The 10,977-nt window shown below is 41.6% G+C and overlaps 1 long non-coding RNA gene across 1 annotated transcript; it reads left to right on the top strand.

Annotated features, from left to right (window-relative positions):
• Nucleotides 1-1,296: 1,296 nt before the first annotated feature.
• On the top strand, nucleotides 1,297-10,723 carry LOC126955472 (uncharacterized). The gene is made up of 3 exons (XR_007725938.1): nucleotides 1,297-1,327; nucleotides 6,039-6,138; nucleotides 9,973-10,723. It is a non-coding gene; the product is annotated as an uncharacterized LOC126955472 (long non-coding RNA).
• Nucleotides 10,724-10,977: the final 254 nt, after the last annotated feature.

The raw sequence follows: 10,977 nt of genomic DNA on the forward strand, positions 1-10,977 counted from the left end.
TGAATTAACTTCAGGCACCTTCTCTTGCTGTTTAGGGTCCTCCAGAACTTGATCTCACCCTGACTTTCTAGTTCCAGCATTTTGACTCCTTTACAAAAGCCAAACCTTGTCTGTTCTTTGAAGCTTGTACACATTGAGCTGATTCTTGTCTCCATTTGCTTACCAATGACATCACTTTGCCCTTATCATGTTCTCCTTTTATCCAAATATTATCTACTCTAAATAAAGTCAAGCTCAGCTACTGTCCAAGCTACTCAGGAGGCTGAGATGGGCTGATCACTTGAGCCTGGGAGATCAAGGCTGCAGTGAACTGTGATCGCCCCACCCCACTGCTCTCCAGCCTGGATAACAGAGTGAGACCCTATCTCAAAAAAAAAAAAAAAAAAAAAAAAAAAAAAAAAAAAAAAAAAAAAAAAAAGTCAAGTTTAGGTGCAGTATGCAAAAGAAAAGAGTTGCCACATAAGGAATTAGTTGACCCTGAAATGTTAGAGTGTTGGCTTCCTTTCGTAAGTCTTCCTCTCAATCTCGTAGGCTCAGAAATCTGATTTTGTTAAAAAATCATTCTCAGTCTTGGGCTCAAAGAAGCTGAGCTTACAAAACTAATTTTAAATTACAGATTTTCCAATGTGAACCACAATGCTCACATTGGCCATCACCCTGTAGACAGAACTGCTTTAAAAGTCTAAAAATTTCTAGGTGATTGCTTTGCAAAGATAAGGCTAAAAACCACTAAGTTTTCATCTCTAATGCAGATGGCTTTATACTAAGATAACCATTCTTTTGAAGCCATTCAGCTGAAGTTCTCTAGAATTCTTCCCAATGTTTGCATTTCTGACTTTTTTATTTTTACTTTTTGACAATCCATTTTACTTTTGGCGCATCCAATTATTAGGTCTTTTAATGTGATTAATGAGATTATTTTTCATTTTTGCTGATCTGTGTGTAATTCATTCTGTTTTCTGAAGGAGACATTACCTAGCTTGGTTCTGATTCTTTATGTCTTGATTTCACAATCTAGTTATTCAAGAGTAATCTTAAGTTTCTTCCTTCCAAGTGCCTGGAAGAACATTTTATGATTTTACTGACAACGATCATTATTTGATCTTTACAGCAACCCTTAGACAGACAGGGAAGATGAGTAGAACCCCAATTTATAGATGAGGAAGCTGAGCCTTAAAGCATTAAGAGGGTTATCTGAATTCACACATATTAACTGGATAAATTAGATCTCAAATTAAGATCTTTGTTCTACTATAGGACTGCCTGATGCAAGGACCACTTCTTCCGGCCAATTAGAGCACCTAGCAACGTGCTGGGGTCACTGTAGGTGCGTAATACGTATTTATTTTTAAAAAGAATGAAGATACTACTATGACAAAAAAGTGCAGCAAATTACCAGTTTCACAAAGTTAATTGTGAGCTCCTAGGATGCATTCTTCATTGTGAACTGTCAATCCACTAAACTGATTTTGGTTTTATGATTTGAAAAATTAGCATGATAATTCTTCCTGGTGTGAATTACTCAGGGTATTAGTGGACCACGAAGGTTTAAGACGGGTAATTGCAGTGGTCATGAGTCACAGTCGTGTGGGTGAGGGTTTAAAAAGATACGTGACAGGAGGTGGAGGAGCACAAGGCTTTCGAGACCATGAGTTATAAGGAAGGTCAGGACCCTGGATAGGTCCCCGGTGCATAACAACTGTATCTGAGAAAGCTTTCTTCCAGATTATTATCTTTTATTTAGATTTAAGCTTCCCTGGGTGACATCTCCCCGATGGAATTCTTTGGCTTGATTATGGAAGATTTCTGAGTTTGGGGGAAGATTATATCAGCGAGGCACTCAGTTGCAAACAAAAGAAATAAAGTCTGATTAATTTAAGTAGGAAATTCAGAAGAAGCAATATTTATTAGAAGTATATTTGGAAGAATCACGCATCTGGAGATCCATACTCAAAAACGTGTGGAGACTAAGTGAAATTAGGCAGCTGAGAATGCATGGTTAGCACTGCTGCTAGTAGACAATCACTGCCCTGATCCTGCTGTGCTTTATCTCCACTGCTGCATGGACTTGACACAGTCGCTGCTTTCCTCAGAGCTTGGCATCGCTCTCTCAAGATCCTAGAGCTGGCCAGAGCTCTGACTGGCCAAGATCCTAGAGCTGGCTAGAGCTCTGACTGGCCAAGATCCTAGAGCTGGCCAGAGCTCTGACTGGCCAAGATCCTAGAGCTGGCTAGAGCTCTGATTGGCCAAGCCTCTGCCCTAGCTTCCTGGGGGCAAAGCTGAGATGTCTCCTTTCATTTGGCCTCTGTAATGTCCTAAATAGCAAATGTAGGTACTCCCCCCCGCCCCGAGGGCTGGGCCTGGTGGCTTATGCCTGTAATGCCAGCTATTCAGGGGGCTAAGATCGAAGAATTGCTTGAGGCCAGGAGTTTGAGGACCCTCGTCTAAACACAAAAATAGGCAGGCGTGGTGGGCGCCTGTAGTCCCAGCTACTCAGGAGGCTGAGGCAGGAGGATCGCTTGATCCCAGGAGTTTGAGGCTGCAATGAGATGTGATCGCACCACTGCACTCCAGCCTGGGCAACAGGGTGACCCTGACTCTAAACTTCTTTTAAAAAAGAAAGAAAGCGATGATTAATCTTTGCTTCAACCTCAGGCTTCCCACTTTTTGAAGAGCTTGGTGGGATAATGGGTTGGCCAGAGCTTTTGTCTTTGTTTCTCCCCACCCACCCATCAGACCACAAAAGTTGTTGCTGAAATTCCTTAGGTTCGCACATGCCCAATGATGACAAGTAGGTTTTAGTGCTCTGCTTACCTTTCAGGTTTCTGGCTTGACTTAGATTCATAATTCTTAATATTTCTTACTTTCTTGCCAGATCATCAATGCATTTTTGAAAGCTTTAAAAACATGGTATTCCATATCTTCCCTTATTTTCAATCTGCCTGTGTAGGTCATCATACATACAGAAATAGGAGTTAAGACTGGTTCTCTGTAATTAGCTTACCAAAAAAATAAGGTATGCACCTTGAGCTAGCGAACAACATGATGCCTGGGAAAACGGGAAGAAAATACATTAAAAAAACATGCCTGGATGATGCGTCAGCGGGGCCAAAGTACTATGCTCAGCAGACAGAGCCAAATATACACATTATGGCAACATTTATTTGGATTATTTATTGTGAGCCTGGTATTCCTTCAATTTAATAGTAGAATAATATGTTAAGCACACGCAGACTGGTAAAATAAAAGAACCAGATGGTCAAAATCTGAATTTAACAACTGTATCAAACGACTGGGGTTTACTGCCATTTATAATATCAGCTTCTGGCTGAATGCTGAGCATGAATTCTGAGCATGTCTTGGGCTCTGCGGCTCAAGACATCTCACACAGGTGCATCTGTGTGATGAGAGCCATGATGAAGGCAAGAAGGAAGCCCTGAAGTTCACTTTCCTTCATGATGACTTAAAGATCAATGGGTAGAAATGGTTTCTCTTCCTCTAAGTGGTAGGATTAAATGTCATCACTTCTCACGAAGTTAACAAAAAGCTAGTCAGCAGAGTGTGTTGATGAGGAAGCACACAGTTCAGCATGCAGTCAAACCGTTCTGAGCCTGCCCTGTGGTTTTGGCACTGCAGTTTCTTTCATTGGCTGTGTCGGTGTGGTCCTGCTCCCTTATGCAAGCCTGAGCCAGCCATGAACACTCCCCAGCCTCTTTCTCTCATACTGTATTTTGGAACCCTGTTGTAAGACTATTAAAATATTTATAAAACTTTTAGGTATTGCATATAATGCATTGATGCTAATTGATGCAACAAATGGATACTAATACAGGATAGATTTTTCAAAATTCTGCGACTTTTAAAAAATATATGATCAGCTGGAATGGTATGTGAAATACAATATTAAATTGCAGTGTTGAAACTGCCAAAGGTCAAATAAATACCTTTTCCTCTGTAATATGTGCAATAATGTTTCATTTAACCAGCAATATTGGAGACCGAGGTATTTCATAAACATGACTTTTACGAGTAATTGAAGGTTACCTTTAGAGAACTTCAACATTTTAAAATTTTAACTTGCTAGGATGGAAAGCATTAAAAAGTTCACTGCCCACTTCCTGAATTTAGAAACAAGAACACAGAAAAATAGAGACTAATCAAACCCATGTTTCCACCACACAGATTTTCCTTCTTTATAAATGGAGGATATTGAATACAATGCAATATTTTAAAGATAACTGTATGTTATTATTGTAAACATTATTATTACACTATTCTGTGTAATAAAATATACTCAGAGAGGTTTGTGGCATATGGGGATGGTTCAAAATTTTATTTTCCTGGTTGTAGAAAATACGGAAAGCATAGAAAGGAAAATAAAAATGACTATAAACACAGTAGGCAGAGAGTAATCATGGTTAACATTTTGGTGTTATTCGTGATTCTGAATACAGTTAATATGTTACTCTATATGCACTTTTAAATTATTATCTACCCTATTAACACATTGGGAATGTTTTCTCATAGCCTTAAACATCCTTAATGACTTGCTTTCTAATGGTTATGTGATTTTGCGTCATATGGCGGTGGCATTGTTATTTTGTTAACCAGTTTCCCGTTGATGAACGTTTAGATTTATCCAGTTTAGCCATTGTAAGCAATGCTATAGTGACCACTCTGTTAAGTAAATCCTGGTGGACATCTTTTATCTATTTAAGAAGGGGTTAGGAAGCACTTACAATGTGTTGTACTGTCTTCTATGTGCTTGGGATTCCATCTTTGTTCTTGCAGTATTTATATTCTAGTAGGTGAGACTTACAGTAAACATGGAGAAGCCCGTTAGATAGCATGTAAGAACGTGGTAAATGACATGAACAGTGTTCCCTTAAGATCAGTTCCTAGAAGAGTCCTGAAACATTCTTCTAAAGTGCCTTTCAGAACGGTTGTACTGATTCAGTTTGCTGTCAAACATGCTTGCATGTCACTTTTCCTATCCTTGAAAACATGTTGCTAAAGAAAAAAAATTGCCATTTGGTTAAAGACAGTTTATTACTTTTGTAAAAAATGCTTACATTTGCATTTTTTTATTCTAGTGATTTCTGAACACATTTTAATATGTTTATTGATTATTAATATATCTTCCTTTGAAAAATACCTGTTTACATCTTTCAGATAATGCCAATAATTCGAGGGGAATAGCCTTCGGAGAAAGGAAATGCTGTTCATTTTGTGCCCATTTAGTCACCCAGTGGTATCGATCTGTCTCATTCATCACTCCTGGAAGCTCTTCTTCCTTTCCTTCTGTTCCTGCCTTAATTTAGGAGGCCTTACCCTCTTCTCACCTGGGTTTCAGCTAAAAGCTTCAAATGATCTTCTTGGCTGCAGTCTTATTGGCTTCATTCCATCAAAGACACAGCCTCATAATAATCTTCCTAAAATATAAATCGAGCCACATCATTCTCTTCGTTAAAATACTTTAGTCACTTTTTTTTTTTCTTTCTAAGTGAAGCTGAAACCCTAGTGAAGTTTGAAAATCTTCCTGTGACCTGGCTCCTGCCTACACAGCAAACCTCGCCCTTCTGGCACATAGCAAACCCTCAATACGTTTTAGGTAATGGATGGCACTGATCACTGCAAAGGAGGTCCGGATGGCCGTGGCTTTCCTCGCGCCGTGGAGATTTAGGCCGGACCCCACACTAGCTGCTTCCAGATGACAGGGACATGTATTGAGCAGTGATTCACAAATTTTTCATTCTTAGGACCCCTTTACACAGCTCAAATTATTAAGGATGCTTAAGAGCTTTTGTTCACATGGGTCATATCTATCTACATTTACTTTATTAAACATCAAAATGGGAAGTGTAAAAAAATACTTATGAACTCATTTAAAAATAATATTAAGACCAACATATTTTAATATTAATAACATATTTTATGAAAAATAGTTATATATTCCAAAACCCCCAAAAATTGGTGGGAAAAGGGAAATTGTTTCACATTTTTGGAAATTGTTTAAATGTTTGATTAACAAATGACAGTTACAGATGCGCGGATGAGCCCAGTCCAGATCAGCTAAGTCTGGCCCAGAAGATCAGACCTACCCCAATGAAGACAGCTCAAATTGCCAGCTGAGAAATTGTAAGTGAAATAAAGGTTGTTGTATAAGCCATTACGGTTGTCGGGGTTCTCCCGAGAAAGAAGTAAGATACGATACATGACAGAGAGGGATGTACTATAATGAACTGGCCCACACGACTGTGGGGACTGGCAGGCTGGAGAGCCAGAAAGAGAGATGATGCTGAATCTGGAGCCCAGAGACCGTCTGGAGGCGGGATTCCCTTTCCCTCAGGAATCTCGGTCTTGCTTTCTCTTAAGGCCTTCAACCATTTAGGTGAAGTCCATTCATTATGGAGGGTAACCCTCTTTACAAAATATCTACTGATTTCAATGTTAATCTCATCTAACAAATACCTTCACAGCAATATTTACCCTGGGTGTTTGACCTAATATCTGGGTTCATGGCTTAGCCAAGTTGGCACAAAATTGACCATCACAACCACCAAGTTTAGGATGGTGTGTTATGGGACAAAAGCCATCTGGCATACTTTGTAACCATCATCTCCGCTGGTCTTTCAACCCTGCAGACTCAGCTGCCTTAAGAATTTTTCGGCAAAATTTTGTAATTCCAAAATGTAGTAATTCCAAAAGGCAAAATTATTTTTTTCTGTGAAATTTTAAGCTTTTAAAATATAGTAATGTAGCAAATGGTTTGAAAATATTAGCAATAGTTTTCCGTAAACAGACTCCCTCTTTGTGGCTACAGTTGGATGGTCCATATGTTCTGGAATGAATCAAGGCAAATAGATGTCTTTCCTGGAAGATGGTTTTGGTTGTTGGGTAGAAAGTTTTTAGGTGTTTTTCCATCAGTCATCTAGGAAATGTTAACTGACTTTCTTAACTGTTACATATTGGGATCCGTGCTAGACATCTAGATGTCAGCATTAATCTCTGTTCTACGAGTATAAAACAAAACTAGATGATTCTTTTCTCCTAGGAGAGAACTTTTTTCCTTAAAGCACTTTGCTCTTTTTCATGTTCTGTCTCTATTCTGTGTATTTAAGTACTTTCACCAGAATAATATGCTTTGGCTGTTCCCATGGAAGAAATTACCTGCTCCTTTCCACTCCCAGCTCCAAGAACAGTGTGGAGATGAACGGGGAAATGAACGGGGCCAGCACAGCACTCCGTGCCAGCTCTTTGTTGCTTCATTTTGTTCACAGATCTCTTGAGGCAAGGATTACACATAGTGTGTTGTTTGTGTATCTGCATTTTCTTGGCATAAAAGAGTTTTAAAGCACTCCAAAATGGGTGTTTCCCATGATCTTGAATAAAAGAATAACTAGATGAAAGTGCTACTTGCTTGAGATATGCAAAACTCTCTAAACACAGCTAAACTTTGGCTTCTGAGTCCTGTTCAGTTCGGAAATAAGGCAGTCTGCCTTCTTCCTTGTAAATTTCTCCTTTGACTGCAAACATTCTAAATGCATCCTACTATTTGTGGAGGACAAAATACATGTTAGAAAGTTGATATAATCCTAGTAAGTACCATTTACAGGAGCCTTATTGTGTTAAGACACTAGCTAACCAACTTGCAAACATTCTCTAATTTAAGTCTCATGACAATCATGTAAGTTAGGGACTAGACTAAGAAAACTGAGGCAAAGAGATTTACTTAATAAAGTACTTTGCCTAAGTATACTCAGCTAGTAAGTGGCAAACTGAGCATGAAAACCTGAGTGTGCGTAACACCAGGCCCAGGGTCTGGATCACTCCACTATGTAGCCCTGCCCACACCACCATCTGCGGGTGAGAATGCAGTCCTAGCTCAGTGGGTAAGAGGATTCAGGCTGAGATTACCTCTGATCAATCCTTTGCTTCTTTACTTACTCACTGTTATTCAATGGCTCGGTATCTCAGTTTATTCCTTTTTAAAATTAGGATAATAATATAGCCTTCTTCTTAGGGTCATTACAGGAATTAAGTTAATACCGGTATGGTGCTTAGAAAACAACCTGGTGGCCGGGCGCGGTGGCTCACGCCTGTAATCCCAGCACTTTGGGAGGCCGAGGTGGGTGGATCACGAGGTCAGGAGATCGAGACCATCCTGGCTAACACGGTGAAACCCCATCTCTACTAAAAATGCAAAAAATTAGCCGGGCGTGGTGGCGGTGGGCACCTGTAGTCCCAGCTACTTGGGAGGCTGAGGCAGGAGAAGGGCGTGAACCCGGGAGGCGGAGCTTGCAGTGAGCCGAGATCGCGCCACTCATTCCAGCCTGGGCGACAGGGTGAGACGCCGTCTCAAAAAAAAAAAAAAAGAAAGAAAACCACCTGGTATATACTAAGTGCTCCTTAAATGTTAGCTCTTCTTATAAAATTGATTGCAGCTTTTCCATCAGGATGTCAAGTTTTTGGTTTTCTGTGCAGCTTAGTCAATACTCTTATATTTAGCTGCTACTGACTTTTAGATTACGGTTGTGTCTATGTGATTCCAAAGGACAAGTAAAGTCAATTTGGAAACAAGTCAAGCCAATCACCAATTCAATGAAAATGTTAGTTAGGCTCAGGTTTGGTGTCTTGAGGAACAAAAGTAACAACTCTTTTTGTAAACAACTTTTTAAAAGTCTTTCAATTGGTTGCATGATTATGTTGAAGTCAGTCTTCAGTTTATTTAGAAGCAAAAACAAGCAAAACTGTTGGGGAGGCTAAGGCATTTTCAGTGTGGCTTCACACTCCGCACTTCCGCACTCTCTAACGGTCTGCAGAAGGTCTTGGAGCCGCGTGTGGAAAGAGCAGAATGGTGGGAGTCAGGCCCAGCTTTCCCCAGGAATGTTCCAGGTTGTTACATGAGCATCTCAGGCAGATCATCACTTGTTCTGTAATTCAGCTTTTCCTACCATAATTAGTGAATTAAACGTTCTTACTTGGCTGCTGCCTGAGAGGCCTCAGAGCACTTACCACGTGCTGGGTACCTTGTGAGTGATTCGAACGTACAACATAGACACACAGGGCCAGCTGGGCCTACCATCTTCCGTGTCGCAATGTTCCACGTAATTACAGATATCTCATTTATAATTTTCTTTTTACATGCATGTTCTTTCAAAAGGTTTTTACAATTTTAACAACAAATTTTCTTAATGTTTTAGAAAACTGGGAAAGTACAGAAAAGCATAAAGAATAAGAGAGAAATCATGCAGAACCTCATCGCCATAGAGTGGTGCATTTATCTCTAGAAAATGGTGGTTTGAAGTGTTTGCATGGACTAGGGATGTATGAAGTTGTAGCACAAAACAGAAACCTGAGTACTCATGTCAGCCCTAAGAATGGGGTTAGTACGTGATGCAACTTATATTATTTTAGCTTTAAAAAAGTATGTTCATCTGAACTGCAATAAAGCTAGAATTATATTAACTTGAAAGGATGCCTCTGGGAGCTGTAAGTCAAAACAAGGCTTTATTACAAAAAATTAAATAATGATAATAATGTGGAGATAGGTTGCGCGTATGTATCAGGAGTTACGTCTGTGCTGCTTTGGGGCAGAGTTTCCTGTTTGGGTTGGGATTTGCAGAGCTGGTGATTTTTCAGGACTGAAGGGCACGAGGCTCTCAGGCAGGTCACCGAGGCTCAGTGCCCCTAGAGCACCATCTCACAGCTCTTGGGGAAAGGCCTGGCTGACTGTGTGTTGCAACCCAACCTTTTATATAAAAGATGAGACACTCTTCCTACTAATGGATGAAAATGTAAGAACTGGCTGCCTGAAACAGCAGTGAGGTAAGAATTACTATCTGAGGCCACATGAGCCCTGAGACCTGACTTGTGTTCAATGCGCTCCTCTCTTGGGCTACACAAATAAGCATAATTGTCTTTAAGGTCAAATTCCTGAAATAGAATTTACATCTTGCCTTTTTCTCACAGGCTGCAACTTTCCTGGTGCTCTGGGGCTAAGCTTAAGAACTAAGATTCAGAGCAAAGCAAGACAATGCCAGCAGCAGCTCTGGGTGCTTGTGGTGTAGCAGGTTGTGCCAGGGGCAGGTGCAGCCTCCCTGCCTCCCTTACCTTCACCACAGCCACAACAGGCCAGGTGAGCCCAGCCTTCACGTCTCTAGGATATCTCGGGGGTCTGAGGCCACCGCACCTTTTGCAGCACGCTCCACTCGCTGATCTGCGATATGGGAGATGTGTTCACTGGCGAATAAATCACCTTGTCACGTTAACAGCCTATGTCCAAGGTGAGGGACTTGGAGGCCAGCACAGCAGCGTGACTTTGGATGTAGTGGGTTCTGCTTCTGCGCACGGTGCCTCGTCATCACAACATAAGTGTTCAAATACCAGAAGCAATACAAGGCAACATCAAGCTTTTTGTCTCCTGAAGGAGAGGAGAAGGAGATCCTGAATACATTTTCTGAAAGGTGCCTCCAGTCCCTCACTGATCCCGACACGTGGGAGGAAGGAGGGGAGGACGGTGAAGACCATCAGCAAGGGAGAGCAGGTTCCCTGCCCTAGTCCCTGCCCTGGTTCCCTGCCCTGCTCCCCTGCCCTGGTCCCCTGCCCTTGTCCCCTCCCTGGTTCCTGCCCTTGTCCCTGCCCTGGTCCCCGCCCTGGTCCCCGCCCTGGTCCCCGCCCTGGTTCCCGTCCTGGTTCCCTGCCCTGGTCCCCGCCCTGGTCCCCTGCCCTGGTCCCCTGCCTTGGTCCCTGCCCTGGTCCCTGCCCTGGTCCCCGCCCTGGTCCCCCGCCCTGGTCCCCCACCCTGGTCCCCTGCCCTGGTCTCTGCCCCATGTTGTGGGTCTTTGGGCTACATTTCTACTCATTGGCTGAGCATAAACACTGTCCTATGAACTATTTGGCGGCAAGTTCAAAGCAAAGAATATTAACTCTGTGAGGCACCTCAGATAATGCCTGGCTTAACCACCACTTGACAAA

This window comes from Macaca thibetana, chromosome 5 (assembly GCF_024542745.1).
Source record: "Macaca thibetana thibetana isolate TM-01 chromosome 5, ASM2454274v1, whole genome shotgun sequence".
NCBI lineage: Eukaryota > Metazoa > Chordata > Mammalia > Primates > Cercopithecidae > Macaca > Macaca thibetana.